The sequence below is a fragment of the Pithys albifrons genome, chromosome Z (genome assembly GCF_047495875.1).
Source record: "Pithys albifrons albifrons isolate INPA30051 chromosome Z, PitAlb_v1, whole genome shotgun sequence".
Classification (NCBI taxonomy): Eukaryota; Metazoa; Chordata; class Aves; order Passeriformes; family Thamnophilidae; genus Pithys; species Pithys albifrons.
The window spans coordinates 189513-204327 of NC_092497.1; the positions used below are offsets into that span (position 1 = coordinate 189513).

The window sequence follows — 14815 nt, forward strand, 5'->3', positions numbered from 1 at the left end:
ATGCTGGGCATAACATTCTGGCTGGGAATTTCATGCAGCAACCTAAGGAAGATGAGTCCCTGCAGTGGAATGCACATGGATAATCCAGCCATCAGAGGGCACTGAGACACAGCATTAGAGATTACTTACAAGTTCCCATGACCTCGCTCTGCTGTGGAACAAGTAGAAAGGTGTGCTCCTGCTCGCACTGGGAGGAGAAATGAATCCCAAACGAAGAGGCTTTTGCAGCACAGATGGGAAAGATTACAAAGAAAAAGAACACTGCCCTGCGTGTTACTTGTCATTGCAATCATAATAGATGTATATAATAGATTGCTCGTGTATCCTGTGCACTAAATACAGCAAGCATTTATAATAAATGTTATAATAAAGTTATAATTTATGTTATAAAACATTATCAGGCCATCCTATCACATTTAATGCCTGCATTGGAAATACAATAATAATTTCCTTACAACTGCTGAAGGAAAGCATCACTATGCAGGTGGGTAGCCAGAGGAACAGGAGCCCAGAGAGGCTGTGGGATCTCCACCCCTGGGAAACAGGACAAGGCTGTGAGCACACTGATGTGACTGACTGCTTTGCACAGGGGGTTACACAGAGGCCTGGCCCAAGTGTGTCACTGGCTTTTGACCTCTGGGAGCACTGCAGCCACACAGTAAACTGGAATTAGTTAACAATAAACTGCACGTGCCAAGCAGACTACAGGCCACTTCAGTCTTCTGACACACGTGTTTATCCGATGCATCTCGGGTACCTTGTGACAGGAGTTGGAAAGAAGGGAGAAGAGAGACAATTTAAGATCAAGAATCAGATGTTAAATCCTGCCTGTTCAGTTGCTGGCACCAAAACAGTCCATAACTGTGTGTGCATCATAAATCATAGACACTCTTTATGCCACTGTATTCCAATAGAAAATTATCAGTGTGGTCAAATGTGGGTGGTTCCAGCCTGACAATATTTAGAACTCTATAGTTCTTGCAAATAAAGGCCTTACCCTACTGGCCATACACGGGCAAGTCTCTGGTTAGACTTTGCAAGACTCTGGAATACAGGATGAGACCCTATGTTAGCTGTACTAACTGAGCAATGAGGTCAGTGTAGGATAATGGGGAAAACTGAACTCTGCTACAACTAAATGTCATGTTGATAAATGCAACTTCACCGTTTTTTATAAACAAAATTAAACTCAATTTGCTTCACAGTAGCTGATGTGCCGTTAATTCAAAAGCCACAGAATAACTCACTGGACACAGTTAATAGTCAGCAGACCACATAGGCCAGGCTTTGAAAGCATTAATATTCACTGAAGTGCTGCTTGTATCCAATTATAACTCACTACTTGCCATCCTAATAATTTAAATCTGTCCACTCTTTAGAGAGAAAAAAAATGCACTAATCAAAGACATGAATGCACCTTTTGCTTTTGACAGCATTAAATTAAAACTAAATGGTAGATCTTGAATGAGTTACTCTGCAAGAATAAAGGCATTAATGAGGTAATTTCATTATAGAGGCTCATCCAAGCCTATTTGAAAACAAGGGAAGTAAATGGAGAGGAAAGCCGCTGAGGAAATTAGGGTTCCTTCCACACTAATTAATGGTTTGGGGCATTTAGTACAGGCACCAAATTAACTGCTCCAAAGAACTCCATTGAAAAAAAATACATTGTTGCCCTGCCATGTAATTAGAAGACAGTACAAGCAGAACACTTAATGAGTATAAAGCCAGCCTTTAACTTACTCTGCCCAGCTTCTGAAAACACGCCATTGTGGAGGCCTAAGTTTAAGGAAGCACTAGGCGTACAATATAGGATTGTTTAGGTCCTTCTGTTCGGTGAGCTGTAAACAGGTAGCCCTGAATGAGAGATTCTGAGACTCCTGGGAGGCCCGGCTTCCCAGAAAAAGGGGAGGGAGGGGGGGGGGAGGGAGGAGGGAAGGGAAAAAAAGGGTCTTAAATGCATCCAGAAAGAAGAAAAAAAGGTGAATAGGCCTGGCAGAGCCAGCACAGTGAATGCTCACCGCTGTCTTAAGTGATTACATGATGTTGTGCCACCCCCTCTCATTGAGTTATCTTTACACTGCTTTTGTCTCCTCTAATTGAAGCTGATGAGGTGCTAATTGGTTGCTTTTTTAAAAAAGCACTACTTATGCACTGGCAAACAGAGTAAGACAGCGTGAGTGGAGTTAATGAGGGCTTAGCAGAAAAAAAAAAAAAGGTACCAAATAAAAACCCCAGCAAAACCCAACCAGCCTCAAAACGCTCAAACCAAACAAGTGCTATAAGAATTCGTGCACAAACACATACACGCCTTCGTGCTGGTATAAACACACCCAGGAAATGACTGAATTTAGGTAAATGGCTGTAAGGATCTGAGTTTGGAGAGAGAAGGGGCAATATCAGGAATAAATTAACGCCCACCACTTCGACGGGCACCTTGGCGCCCCAGGGCGTGCCAGTGCACAGCGGAGCCCGGGGGGATGCCCGGCACAGCCCTGCCCCGCCACACGGACCAGCCCCCGCTGCCACTGCCGGCTGTGCCCTCCACACTGGAGTGTGGCAGGTTGGACTGCTCTGGAAAGCCTTCCAGTCCGAAGGAACTGAGTATCATTGCTTTCAAACTGAGGTAGAAGCGCGTTAGCAAATACCCCAGAGATCTGTGTCACATAACCAGTACTGCCTGCACTGTCGCTCCTTTGGCAGGAGAAGTGCTCCTGCTCGGGGCGAACGCGGTCGTGGCCGCCGAGCCTGCCCTGCGCTCCTTTCCCACGTGCCAACAGCGTTGGGAAGCACCGCGGTTTGGGCGCCGCGGCCGCCCCCGTGTCTCCCCCGGCCGCTTCCCCGAGCGCTTCCCCCGCTGCCCGCAACTCACCTTCCCCGAGGAACACACAGCCTGGAGCTGCGGGAAAGCAGGAACAGCTACGCAGGGGGACACTTCTCAGTGATCCCATTTTCAAAAAATCAGCGTGTATTAAAAAATAAATCTCTAAAGCGTTACTTTTAAAAATGTTTACATGTTTAGTCTCTTGGCAGTTTTGTGTTTTGAAAATATTCTTAATATAATCACTTAATTTGGGTGTGCAACTAATAGCTTTGACAACATTTTTAATAACAATGCGGATATGGAAATATCCTGAATATTCTGAACCCCATGAAGAAAAGTGTGGGTTTACTTTTTTTTTTTTGCACTCTTTATTCAAAGCACTGTCCTCAGAGCACACAGTGTTAAAACTTGTTGCTACTACAACTTGATCCAGAGGTCCTAGTTTGGCCATACCCAAATGCATTTCCTAAAAAACGTTTTGCATAACGTTAAATACTCTGCATTTCTCATGTATTCTGTAGGTGGGCTGATACCAGCTCCTGCATTTCTAGGCCAGTTCTGAAGTTCTCCACTACTCAAAAGTATTCTGAGTCTGAAACAGGAGTACCGGTCTATTGCTGATGTTGCCTCACAAGACACAGAAATAACTCTGCAAGCTTTCTGAAAGTGCCACTGCAAATAGCTGTGTTAAACACAGCCTTCTGCCATTTCTGAATTTGTTTATATATAGTCTATGCAGACTCGTAGGCATAGAATGGTTTTTCAGCAGCCCTAAGGCTCCCTTTTCACAAGTAACCAACACCTTTTAGGGCTCCAGGAAGAGGCTGCCCAGTGATGACAAATTTGTAGTGTCAGGGGCTCAGTACCACCACACAATTCTCTAAATCCTTCAAGATGCCCCAGCTAAGCAGTTTCTTACTGGACAAAAAGAGGAAAGTGGAGTCCAAACTCCTAGTCAGCTCAAAACCACAAAGCACCCTTCACTACGACAACTCTGATGATCTGTTTATGTAGAAAAGCCATACAACAGTGTCAGGGCTCCTCCTTTTCCCCTTTCTCCAAACAGTCAGTTCCTTGGGTATGTGTTTGTGCTTGGTAATTTGTAGCTCTATTCACAGTCTAAACGGGGTTCTTTTTACTGGAATGCACAGTCACTTGCTTTTCTTATGGCTGTCATGAAAACGAAGGATGTCTTGCTGGCAGGTAGAAAGAAACTTCCTAGTCAACAGTTGAAACTAATTCCTCCAAACACATTCCCAGAGCCATTCATCTACACAATGGGCAACAGAGTTCCTTGCTTTAAGGAGTCCCACAAGATGCAAAGCTGAAAAAAAGCTTAGATCCCGTAAGGTTAACTGAGCAAGTATCTTTTTCTTTAGCAATTGGTGCACTTGAAAATCTTTCATGTGTTTTCCAAGGCAGGTACAACCGTGCCTGCAGAGCTCTGCGCTCTTGTCACTGTGGCCTGCTGTGCTCTCACAGAATGCTTGCAGGAGGTAGTCCCTCGGGTTTCCTTTGTTTCCCATGGGATTAATAGCTTCTGGTTTACAAGCCAGAGTGACGTGGGTTGTGAAATTGCATGCTGTGCATGCCAAGGTGTAATCCTTAAACATGTTGTACCCTCTTCCCACTTCTTTTTCCAGTTTACTTTCTTCCTTGCTGCCATTGAGAAAGGTGCTTCCCAGCCCTGCTCTGTTCCTAATGAGCATGGCCAATCGTGCACTGATTTAAATAGGAATGACTTAATTTTCTGACAGAGGCAGGAGGGCTGGGATCCTTCCTCAGCTCCTGAAGTGCCTAGTTTGGTGAGTGGTGGCTCCAATGCCTGATTGCTGCTTCATCAGCTGCAGCTTGGGGGCACATGCAGCGCATGAATGCAGCCTCGCCAGCCTAGGAGTGGAAAAGGTAGGAACCACTCACCTGAGCCCATGGGAGAGCCGATCTCATCAGATGCTGCTAATGAGGGGACCAAAGGTGCCTGAAACCACTTTCACTTGTTGGTAGGTTTGGATCTGGAAATCCTACTTTTTCCTGCAGAGGTGGCGTGTAGTTTAGTCCCTGTAAAGTGCAAGGAGTAGATGTCATGTGCCAAAGGCAGGATCACATTTGTAATTAGTGTTGCACATGCTAGGGCAGAAGCATCTTTTGGTTCCTGCTGGGAGTTGTTCCTGAATGCATTTTTGGCCAACTCACTTGTGAGCCTGAGTGAGTGGCTCCCACCACCAGTGGATGATACATCTCATCTGTGACCCCAGAGGGAATCTGGCAGCTATCCCTGCGTGAGAGGTGGCAGATGACGGCATATCCTCCGTGGTACAGCAGCTTGTGTGCAAAGTGGGAAGTACCAAAGCCACTTGTCCACCACTGCTGGCACCAATAATACCCCCAGAGAAAGCAAGCAGCAAAGAAGAGGCTGGTAAGAGAAACCTCCCTGCCTTTCCCTGTCCTCCTTCCTGCTCCTTTGTCTCATACAGCCTGAGAATGGCTGTTCCTCGATATTGATCACTCTGGAAATGTTAGTTTAGCACAAATTCACTGGAGGCAATGTCTAATAGGTAAGTCCTTTTCCAAACTTCATGTGAAGGGAAAAGGCACAGGGGTGACAGCAAACAACTCTGAAAACCTGCTGTTTCCAAAGGAAATAATGTTAAATATTTCACAGAAGGCTCTGAAAATTCACAAAGGTTGGAAAGAATCCTTCCAAGGGAAGGGTGGGCAGGTTTTCACTTTTGTCCTTTCAGACCCCTCCCCTGTGCATGTTGCTCAGGACAGAGGCTATTGTTGGCCCAAAGGCCACGTGCAGTGTGCTGTGGTGTATGAATTGGGTTGCCCAAAACTGGCGAGAGCACAAGGCCATAATATCAGTAAAGTGCACATAGCACAAGACACTCCATTTTTCTGGCTCCATCTTTGGTTTGTACTTGTTGGCTATTCCCACTGGGGCCTATGTCACATAAGTATCTCCCATACATACCTCCCCTGCATGACAAAGTGCTCACACACACACTGCTACCTTTTCCAAAGTTGTGATTCTGTAGAGCATCAGGCAGGGCGGTGCCACGTAAGCCCACTCGTTGGTCTGTGTGACTGGAAACTACTGGGTGTACCAGTAGTGATGAACACCCTTGACAGCTTAGGGACCTGATTCTCTGGGATACTGCACACATCAACAGTCACTCGGCACTTTAGGAAAGGCAGTTGGTGTCTCAGAGAAAAGAGAAAAGTGGCTCCTGTGATACACGATCAGTTATCTCCACTGAGATAACTGTTGTGTCAGAGAGTAAAAGGGCAGTGTTAGGAAAAGCACATCACCTCGTTTTTTAATGCAGAAAGACCTGAGAAATCTCTCCATCCTTCAGGTAATACCGGATGCTGAAAATACGAACTGTCTGACCCCATACTGAAATAGTTGTCATGGGAGCTGAAACTGGCTCTGTGGTTTTCGGTGTGACCAAAGCACAGTAAGAAAGGTGAAGCCAAGGTCAGTGGGAATCAGCTGCAAGGAAGATGTCAGCTTTGAATGTAGTCAGGAAAAGTACAGCCTGAATCCACGGAGGCTCAGCTAAGAATGCACAAGGAGAGGCAGGAATGGGCTCTGGAATCCTCCCACATGGATTCAGGCAGCAATCCAGAGCAGTAATGGGCAAGGCCAGGGCAGCCCAGCTGGCTGTGCTCTGTGTGTTCTCATGCTGGGAGCCCTGACATCCTATGTCCTTAGACCTGGTCAGTCAGTTGACCAGGATTGTGTGGGTTTGCCTGTGGGCATGCCTGTTTTCCCAGGAGTTCAACACATTTCTTCCTTGTATTTCAGAGGGCTATTCTCAATAAAACTAAATTGAAGGGGACTTTTATTCAACTGGTTATTCCTTTGGGTACTAAAATCACTGAGAACTTTTTCCTGCTTGCATACAGAAGTTAAAGGAGGAAAGTTTGCAATGCCTGTGCTTGCACTGAAAATTATCTGGAAGGTTCTCTGTTCACTGACTGATGCTTTAGGGATCATTCCCTATATTGTTCTCCCCATTGAGACTGGGACTCACATTGCAGTAGAGCAACAATGAAGAACCTTGGAAATATGTGCAGCTGCTGAGGGAAGGTCTGTTGTCAGCAAAGAGATGAATGTATTGGTGAAAGCTAACGAGGGAGGGGAGGTAAAACAAGTGAGAGAACAGAAGTGTAGCAGAGGTGAGGCTCAAATTCTGGGAAAGACATCTGATAAAGTGAAAGGCACTTGTCACACAGCCAGAAGAAACAGCGAAAACATTGGGTGGTTCAAGCTGTGCTGTGCTGAGGATCACATGAGCAGCTCACCCAGAGGCTGCACTCAAGGAGTCAAAGTTCAAAGGTAGGGATGTTTCCATGTTTTTCATGGTTCACTTCTGGGTCATTTGATTGAAAGGATTCTAAATTTGACAACTTCGAATGTTCAAAGAGGTTTAGATGTTTTTAAATCTGTCCAGCTCATCCCTGCTTGAGATAAACATGCATGGGTCAATTGTTCATTTTATTAAAATTCAACTAAAAACCAGCCACTCAGTGCTACAGAAGGGCAGGCTGTCTCTCACTAAAGGGGAAAGTGAGAATCTTCAATGTTTAAAACGCTTGATAAAATCAGGGAAGAGCAGTCTGAATGTTGTCACTGCGGCCCTAGAACAGAGCAAAGCATAAAAAGAGGTAAGCATGAGACAGAGAATATCTAAAGTTGTAAGGGACACATATGGATCACTGAGTCTCTCTGCTCCTCACAGGGATACCTACAACTGAACTGTGTGACCAAGAGCGTCATCCAGCTGCTCCTTGATCTCTGGCAGGCTCGGTGCTGTGATCACTTCCCCAGAGAGCTTGTTTCAGTGACCCACCGGCCTTTCAGTGAAGAACCTTTTACTAATGTCCCATCTGAACTTCCCCTGGTGCAGTTTCATTCCATCTCCTCATGTCCTGTCTCTGGTCACCAGGGAGAGGAGACATTTATGAAAGATGAAACTATCAAAATAGTAATTGCTACCATGAGGCTTCTACAGGCCAATTTTGGATTATGTCATTTCATTTTCTCAAACATGGTGAACCCTCAGCAGTTCATTTCGTGGATTTAGCCACCTGATTTATGCATCCATTTGAAAGCCAGCCTCTTGCACTAAGGGGGCTGTAGACAGCATGATGCCCTTTACTAAGTGATGACCACTCACTGTTTCTAAGGTTTAGTCTTGATCCAGGAATAATAATTAGCAAGGTTTGTCTCCAGTAAAATATTTATCTGTGATGGCATCCATGAATTGATGTCAAAGAGAGATGTGCCTTGTCTTTGTCTCATATTCATGTAATTTGTTTTACTATCCTGTTTTCTATTTGGGGAACTGAAGCAAATAAGAACATAATGCTGTCTGCACAGTGAAAAGCATTTACTTCCCCTACTATGGAACGTTACTTAAGAAAAGTGAAAAAAAGAAGGTGGCAGGAATCATTCAAGAAGTCAAGAGCTTGCTGAATAATAACTAATAGCTATATGGAAGCTACAAAGCTTCAACATAACCTGTTTGTGTGTTTCCCACCACTTAATTTGGTGAGTGTCTGAATTACTCCCAGGGTTTATTTATTACCCTTGGTAAAATTTTGGCTGGTACATCTACCAGATCAAAGGCTGAATTAAATCAGGTTAAGCTAAATCAGGTTAAGCTGAATGCTCTATCTAAATTTCCCAGTGGTGTTGGGATTCTGAGACTGCATAAATACACAAGTATGACTTAGAGAAGATAACTACCAAAATTGCTTTCCAGACCAAATTCTGTTAAGTTAGGCAGGGTATTATCATTTGTCCTGTATCAAGATAAATTCGTATCAGAGAATGTCCAAGCCAACTTTGGCACAGCTGGAAGCTTTCCTTGACTGGCTCAGAGGTATCTGCACTGCAGTAACACACACCATGACAACTCACAGCCCAGAGATATCTCACAGGATATTTTCTGCAACTAAACAGCCTCATTGTGTACTATTTGAATCAGGACACTTTAGTCTCGAAACTTTGGTGTTAGACTGGGGGAACCACACACCTACCACGATTGTTGGGTTTTCCAAGCTCTAGATAAACTTCTTTCTTCATTCACTTTAGACTTTTACAGCTATTTTTGATTCTTTGCATTGAAGTAACCAGAAAAATTATGTTCTTTGTTCCTATCTGTACTACATTTTCACATGCAGACAAATTACTGCTCCCAACACTGCCCAAAGTGGTAAAAACATTGAGGATGTAAACACTATTTAGACTCCTTTAGGCTGGGAGTGTGAAATATGAAGAATAAAGCAGAGCAATGGCTGCCATAGGAAGCAGGTGGGAAGGAAAGAAGAAATCGTGCCAGATGATCTGACCTGCCCAGGGCCACACAGACACAGCAGTACAGGAGCTGCTCCTCAAAACACTTGAGGAGAGATGCTGTGGCCTTTTTGGCACTCTCTCCAGATATTAAGCACTTGGAACAAAAGCAAAATACCCACTAATATTTTGCATAAACTCTCCTTGGCACCGTTTAAAGCCATAACTTATTCAGGGCCATTACTTTTTTTTTTCCTGGCTACCTGTCGGCACAGAAGGTAAATTCCCATTCCGGGGTTTGGGGGTGTTGTTTGTTTGATTGGTTTGTTGTTTGGGTTGTCGTTTTTGTTTGTTGTTTGGTTTTCAATGTTGTGACTTACTCTAATCTCTGTCAAAGGACGAAGCCTGCCTTTCCTAACAGGTTGTGTTTGCCAGATCTCTCCTCATTCCTGTGCTCTCCTTTAGTCACAGTGTTCTGTGAGCAAGAGTGCACATAACACTCATGGCAGACTCATTTAGGCCAGCTGCTGCCTCAACCTGTCCCAAAGAGCTGTTGCCACAGGCTGTCAGCTCACCTTCAGCACAGCCTATTTTCTTACCCCAAGTCCTACAATGCATTTTTGAGAGAGCAGAGCATTTAAATTCCCTCAGTGCAAGCAGGTGGTCTAACACAAAATCACCTGCTTTTACACCAAGGCTGCACATGAGAAAAACAGACAAGGCAGCATCTAAAATTGTCCTAATTTATCTATCCATAAGGGACACATACTTCCAAAAAGCACAGCACAAAGTTAGAGGTGCCTGTATTCCTGATGCAAGAATGACCCGACTGTTACAGAATATTCTCTGACACTGATGCCACCTGACTGTGACAAAAAGCAGAGAATGCTTGCTTGTTTTAAAGAAAGCTTTGAAAAATGCCTGTGCAATTCTTGCACAGATCACAAGGGTACCAATGAACTGAGAAAGCATTAGATATCCAATGGGTCTTTTGTACTCTCTGTACTCCACAGTATTCTGCCCTGCTGCCTTACAGCACAGTAATCTGATTCCCAAGTGTTCCGAACGTCATACAGGAAAAAGAGGTAAGATTCCGTTTTTAAAATATGAACATGTTTTAATAAATCCATCTGTGTTTGCTGCAGATGAGCTGCTTGGACATTTTATCCATGGCCATGGTATTTGTGTGTTTGCCCTGTCAAATCTCCCCTGAGATTAGTTCCCAGAGCCTAAAGCCCTGGGAGAGGGTGTGTTACATCCCGAGCTCCGCCAAGCCCAGTGTCTTGCTTTTCAGTGCGCTAAATCCACCAGGCTGATTTCCTTCTGCCATTGGTACACGGGGAGTAGCCTCGGGCAGGACTAACCTCGGGAAGAAATGACCGCCCAACACAAGGGTGCGTGTGTTACCTACGGCAGCTTACGCAAACACTGACAGCTTCCCACTGGGAAGCCGTGAAATCCACCAATGATGACTGAAGTAGTTTTGGTTTGTCAAGCGTCATTGTTTTGGACTTCGCATGACCTCACTTAGCAGAACGGTCCCACCGCCTGTAACCTTTGTCTCCGGTATTTTCAGTGATAACTAGCTTTGTAGGCATTTGTTTTCTATCATCAAATCATTAAATGGTAATGTAATTGTTAGTTTCATTTCCCCAGCTCTAATACACTTTGCAGCCGGTAACCATTCCCAGTTCATTAACTGCCTGACCTCAGCATTAACACCCCCTCTGCTGGGGTTGCCTTGGAAACAAAGCTTCCTGTGCGTAATCCAAGCTTATCTAGCTCTTTATCCTACATGTGACCCTTAATTACTTGCTAAATTAGAATGGTTTTCTGAAAATCACAAGAGGAGGTTAATATGTTCTTCCAGAGCTGGTCAAGCTAAGATGACACTAAATTCACAGGGAATTCAAATTACATGATCCCTGAAGGCGTCTCTTTCAGAAGGAAGATGAACTTTCCCAGTGGGAGGCAGTGTGCCATGATAATGCTCCTGTCACTCACTTTCCTTGCCCTGCTTGTCCAGCTACAGCTTAATCCAGTGTGAACAATGCAGTAAGTAAATATCAGGTTGATTAATTATGGTGCAAGACTCAGTAACCACTTGTCTTCTGTAATTAACAGTGTAATTGAAATAAGTAATACACTTCATACAGAGATGTCTGGACTAGGAGGAGGAACAAGGAGAATCCTCAAGGCTGTGACAGCCTAAGAAAACAAAAACAGGGGTCAAAATATTGTCTCTTTAAAACTGTGGTACATTTTAAGAAATTCTCTAGTCCGAAAAAGGAGGTTGTTTAAAGGTTGGCCTTGATGAGGGTTTTTCCAACCTTAGTGATTCTATTACTCTAAAAAGAAAAATTACTACTTCCAAATTGATTGGAGTAGAGATGAAATGGTGTTGGTTTATTGAAATATTGCTTACAACTTCTCAAAATACACCTTCCCTTCACCAATTTGATAATAGAAATCATGAGAAAATACGCTCTCCAGGATTCACTGTGGAGAAAGGCCAGTTCAGAAACGTGAGTCAGACCCTCATATTCACTGAGGAAACCTCATGACTACCAGAAGAAATTAGACCAAAAACCACTAGAAGGGTGCTGAAAAGTCAGAGAGAAATGGTGATCAAGGGGCCTGGTGGCCAGAGAGGGGCCTGACACAGATTCCCCAGGGGAAATCAAGAATTATCTTTATCTTTCAGTCTAGTGCTGTGTCTACTCTTCCTTTGCATATGTAGGCAAGAGGAGAACAGTAGCAGAAAGAGAATATTCTGCCAAGAGTACTAAGCTACTGGATTGCAGCAAGCTCAGATTTGTTCCTCTCACAGCAAAACCAACTGGAGGTATCTGAATGACAGAAGTGTTCTAAAAACACTGACTTTGTTGTACCATTAGATTGACACTGTTAGTTACGTGGAATAAAGAGAATCTGTTTGAAAACGAATTCTAGAGATCCCAAACACTTGAGAGTTGTCTCTAGCTGCTCTTGAGCTATTTCACCTTTGCTCCTGGTTGGATGCTTGTTAGTCTCTAGAAGTTATTGCAGTGGGATGATGGAGATCTTGACAGTAGGCATTGCAGCCAACATGTGCTTTAATGAAGAGTTTTCATGCAGCAGGCACTGCTGGGGGGGTTCCCAGAATATGTACATGGTTACACATGTTCACATGTATGGCATTAATCAAACCTCCTTGGCACCAAGGGGCATGACAGTTTACCAGTCCAACGGGAAGCTCCACAAAGGGAGGAGCTGAAGAACAAGTCAATCACTGATTTTTAAATCAAGTATTTTGAAGCTTGATATCCCTACACATTTTGCCACTTAGTCAATGTTTAAACTACATATTTACACATGTGCAAGTCTGTATGTGTGCACATAGACATGCACAAACAGTTTGACTACTGAATTTTCTTCTTTAACCATACAGGACCCGTTCAGCACAGAGTAATTATACAAACTAAGTGGAGTTTCCCTTTTTGACAGTACAGTAATTAATAACAAGTAACCACACGGTGATCTGGGAAATCCCATTCCTTCACTATGGTCTGCTGTCAAGTATTCTGGAGTTTTGCATGCTCTGTGACAATTATTAAACAACTATCAAGTATTATATAAATCAGTTCATCATCCAATTGACAGAAAATATTTAGCAAGAATGATAAATGCAGAAGAAACTGCACAATGTTTTAGTTTGCACACTAATAAATTGAGACAATTTCATATAACATCACAAAGTTATGCAGTTCAGCACTTTTCTCTTAAACCACCTATTGCTTCTATGCTGTGCCTCTAAGTGGCAGAATTTCACACCTGCTTTTGTGTGTGGGCAAGTGGGTAATAGATTTGTTTCACAGTTAGTGCTTTTGGTTTTCCAGACACTCACAGTGTGGTAATGTTGTTTTACTGGCATAAATTCCAGGATTACTGCCAAACACATGAAGTAGCCAGGACAGGGCCTCATGCTGTTCTGTTTGGATCTCTGACGCAGACACCGTTTTATCCTCCTGGAGGAACTGCAGCATTTTGTATTGCTCCAGTGGTCCAGAATTTTACCTCAAAAATTACTTTCTAGGTCTTTAAAGAAGAGAAAAACAGCTGAATTTTCTGTGTCTAGACAGCTGCCAAGAAAGACTCCCAATTCCCTTAACATCTTCCACATATGTACTCTAAAAAACCAAAACAGATTCCTAAGTTAGGGATATTTTAGAGCACTGTTTGAGGGAAGACACTATGCAAAACAAAACATCAAGTACTTCTTTATCGAAATAAGCATTAACTTATCAAGAGTATTCAATACACTTATATATGTGTTTTTCTAAAATTTCTTTCAGATACATTTTACTTGCATGTCTCAGCTGGTCAGTATATTTGTTTACTCCTTTGTGCAGCTGAAAAAGGGAATGTACTTTTCACAGTATGTACAGTTTTACTTCCATCCACACTGAAGTAGATGTGTGCCATTTTAAAAAAAGAACTTAATCTCTCCTGAATGCTTCCAAGATCATCCTCTTCTTTAGCAGGCTCTGAACCTACTTACTGAGTCTTAAATTGCTCATACTCGCAGATTAAGTAAGGTGAAAAGAAGGCACGTCAGAATCAAAGGTGTATGAAAAAGGTAGCACAAAACACAAGGCTGTAAAGAAACTGAAAGAAACCCACTACTGATGACTATTTTTTTCTGCAACGAGGCTGTAAGACAAGGTGCTAAATGAAGATGGGAAGAATTAAAAAGGAAGTTGGAACTGCTGGTTCAGTCATCGATTTAGCCGGGGCCTCCCCGTGCTCTGAGATGCCGCACACTGACAAAACCCGTGTTTCTCACCTGTACGAGCCTGACCCTCTCTGGCAGTGGGTGTCGGGTCCCTCCCCACGAGTCACCACCGTCAGCGGGCACGGGCGGGACTACCCGAGGTTTGCTTGGCTCACGTCCATGGAAGGTTGGCCTCGCATGCTGGGAGACACGGTGTTGTTTTTCCTGCGGGATTTCCCGACTACTCTGAAAATTAACTGAAAAGAGCCTGTGTAAGTGGCGTCTTTGCTAAGAAAGTTATACTGAGGGGAAGGAAGAGATTACTTGACCTTCAGACTGCAACGTAATCGCTCGCAGCCGAGCGAGCGCCTGCGCGACAAGAGGCCGCACAGGCCCGCGGAGAAGGCGCCGGACCCGCACAGCCGCCCACACGGCCTCGGCTCCGCCGCTCTCCCGGCAGTTCCCCCGCACCCACGGCTGCTCGGAACCGCCACCAGGGCGGCCGTTCCACCGCCGGGAGGGACCGGGACCTGCCGAGCTGCGGGGCGGGGGCAAGCCCGAGACACCTCATGAACGGTGCCCTCACACCGGCCTGGCCCTGCCCTGCCTTCTGCCTGCCCCGCCCTCACACCGGCCGGCCCTCACACCGTCCCGCACCGCCCTCTCCCCGGCCGGCCCTCACACCGTCCCGCACCGCCCTCACACCGGCCGGCCCTCTCACTGCCCCGTCCTCTCACCGGCTCCGCCCTCTCCCCGGCCGGCCCTCACACCGGCCCGCCCTCTCACCGCACCGCCCTCACACCGGCCGGCCCTCACACCGTCCCGCACCGCCCTCTCCCCGGCCGGCCCTCTCACCGCACCGCCCTCTCATCGGCCGGCCCTCTCACTGCCCCGTCCTCTCACCGGCTCCACCCTCTCCCCGGCCGGCCCT

General features: G+C 45.1%; 1 long non-coding RNA gene across 4 annotated transcripts; it reads right to left on the minus strand.

Moving 5' to 3' along the window:
- Positions 1-763: 763 nt before the first annotated feature.
- LOC139684833 (uncharacterized) lies at positions 764-14717 on the minus strand. 4 transcript variants are annotated; one of them, XR_011699977.1, is made up of 3 exons: positions 14671-14717; positions 13957-14141; positions 764-4882 (listed from the first exon to the last, which is right to left on the minus strand). It is a non-coding gene; the product is annotated as an uncharacterized lncRNA (long non-coding RNA). The 4 variants fall into 4 exon arrangements; XR_011699974.1 differs by having other exon boundaries at positions 14622-14710; XR_011699975.1 differs by lacking the exon at positions 14671-14717 and adding an exon at positions 14569-14640.
- Between the last annotated feature and the right edge of the window lie 98 nt (positions 14718-14815).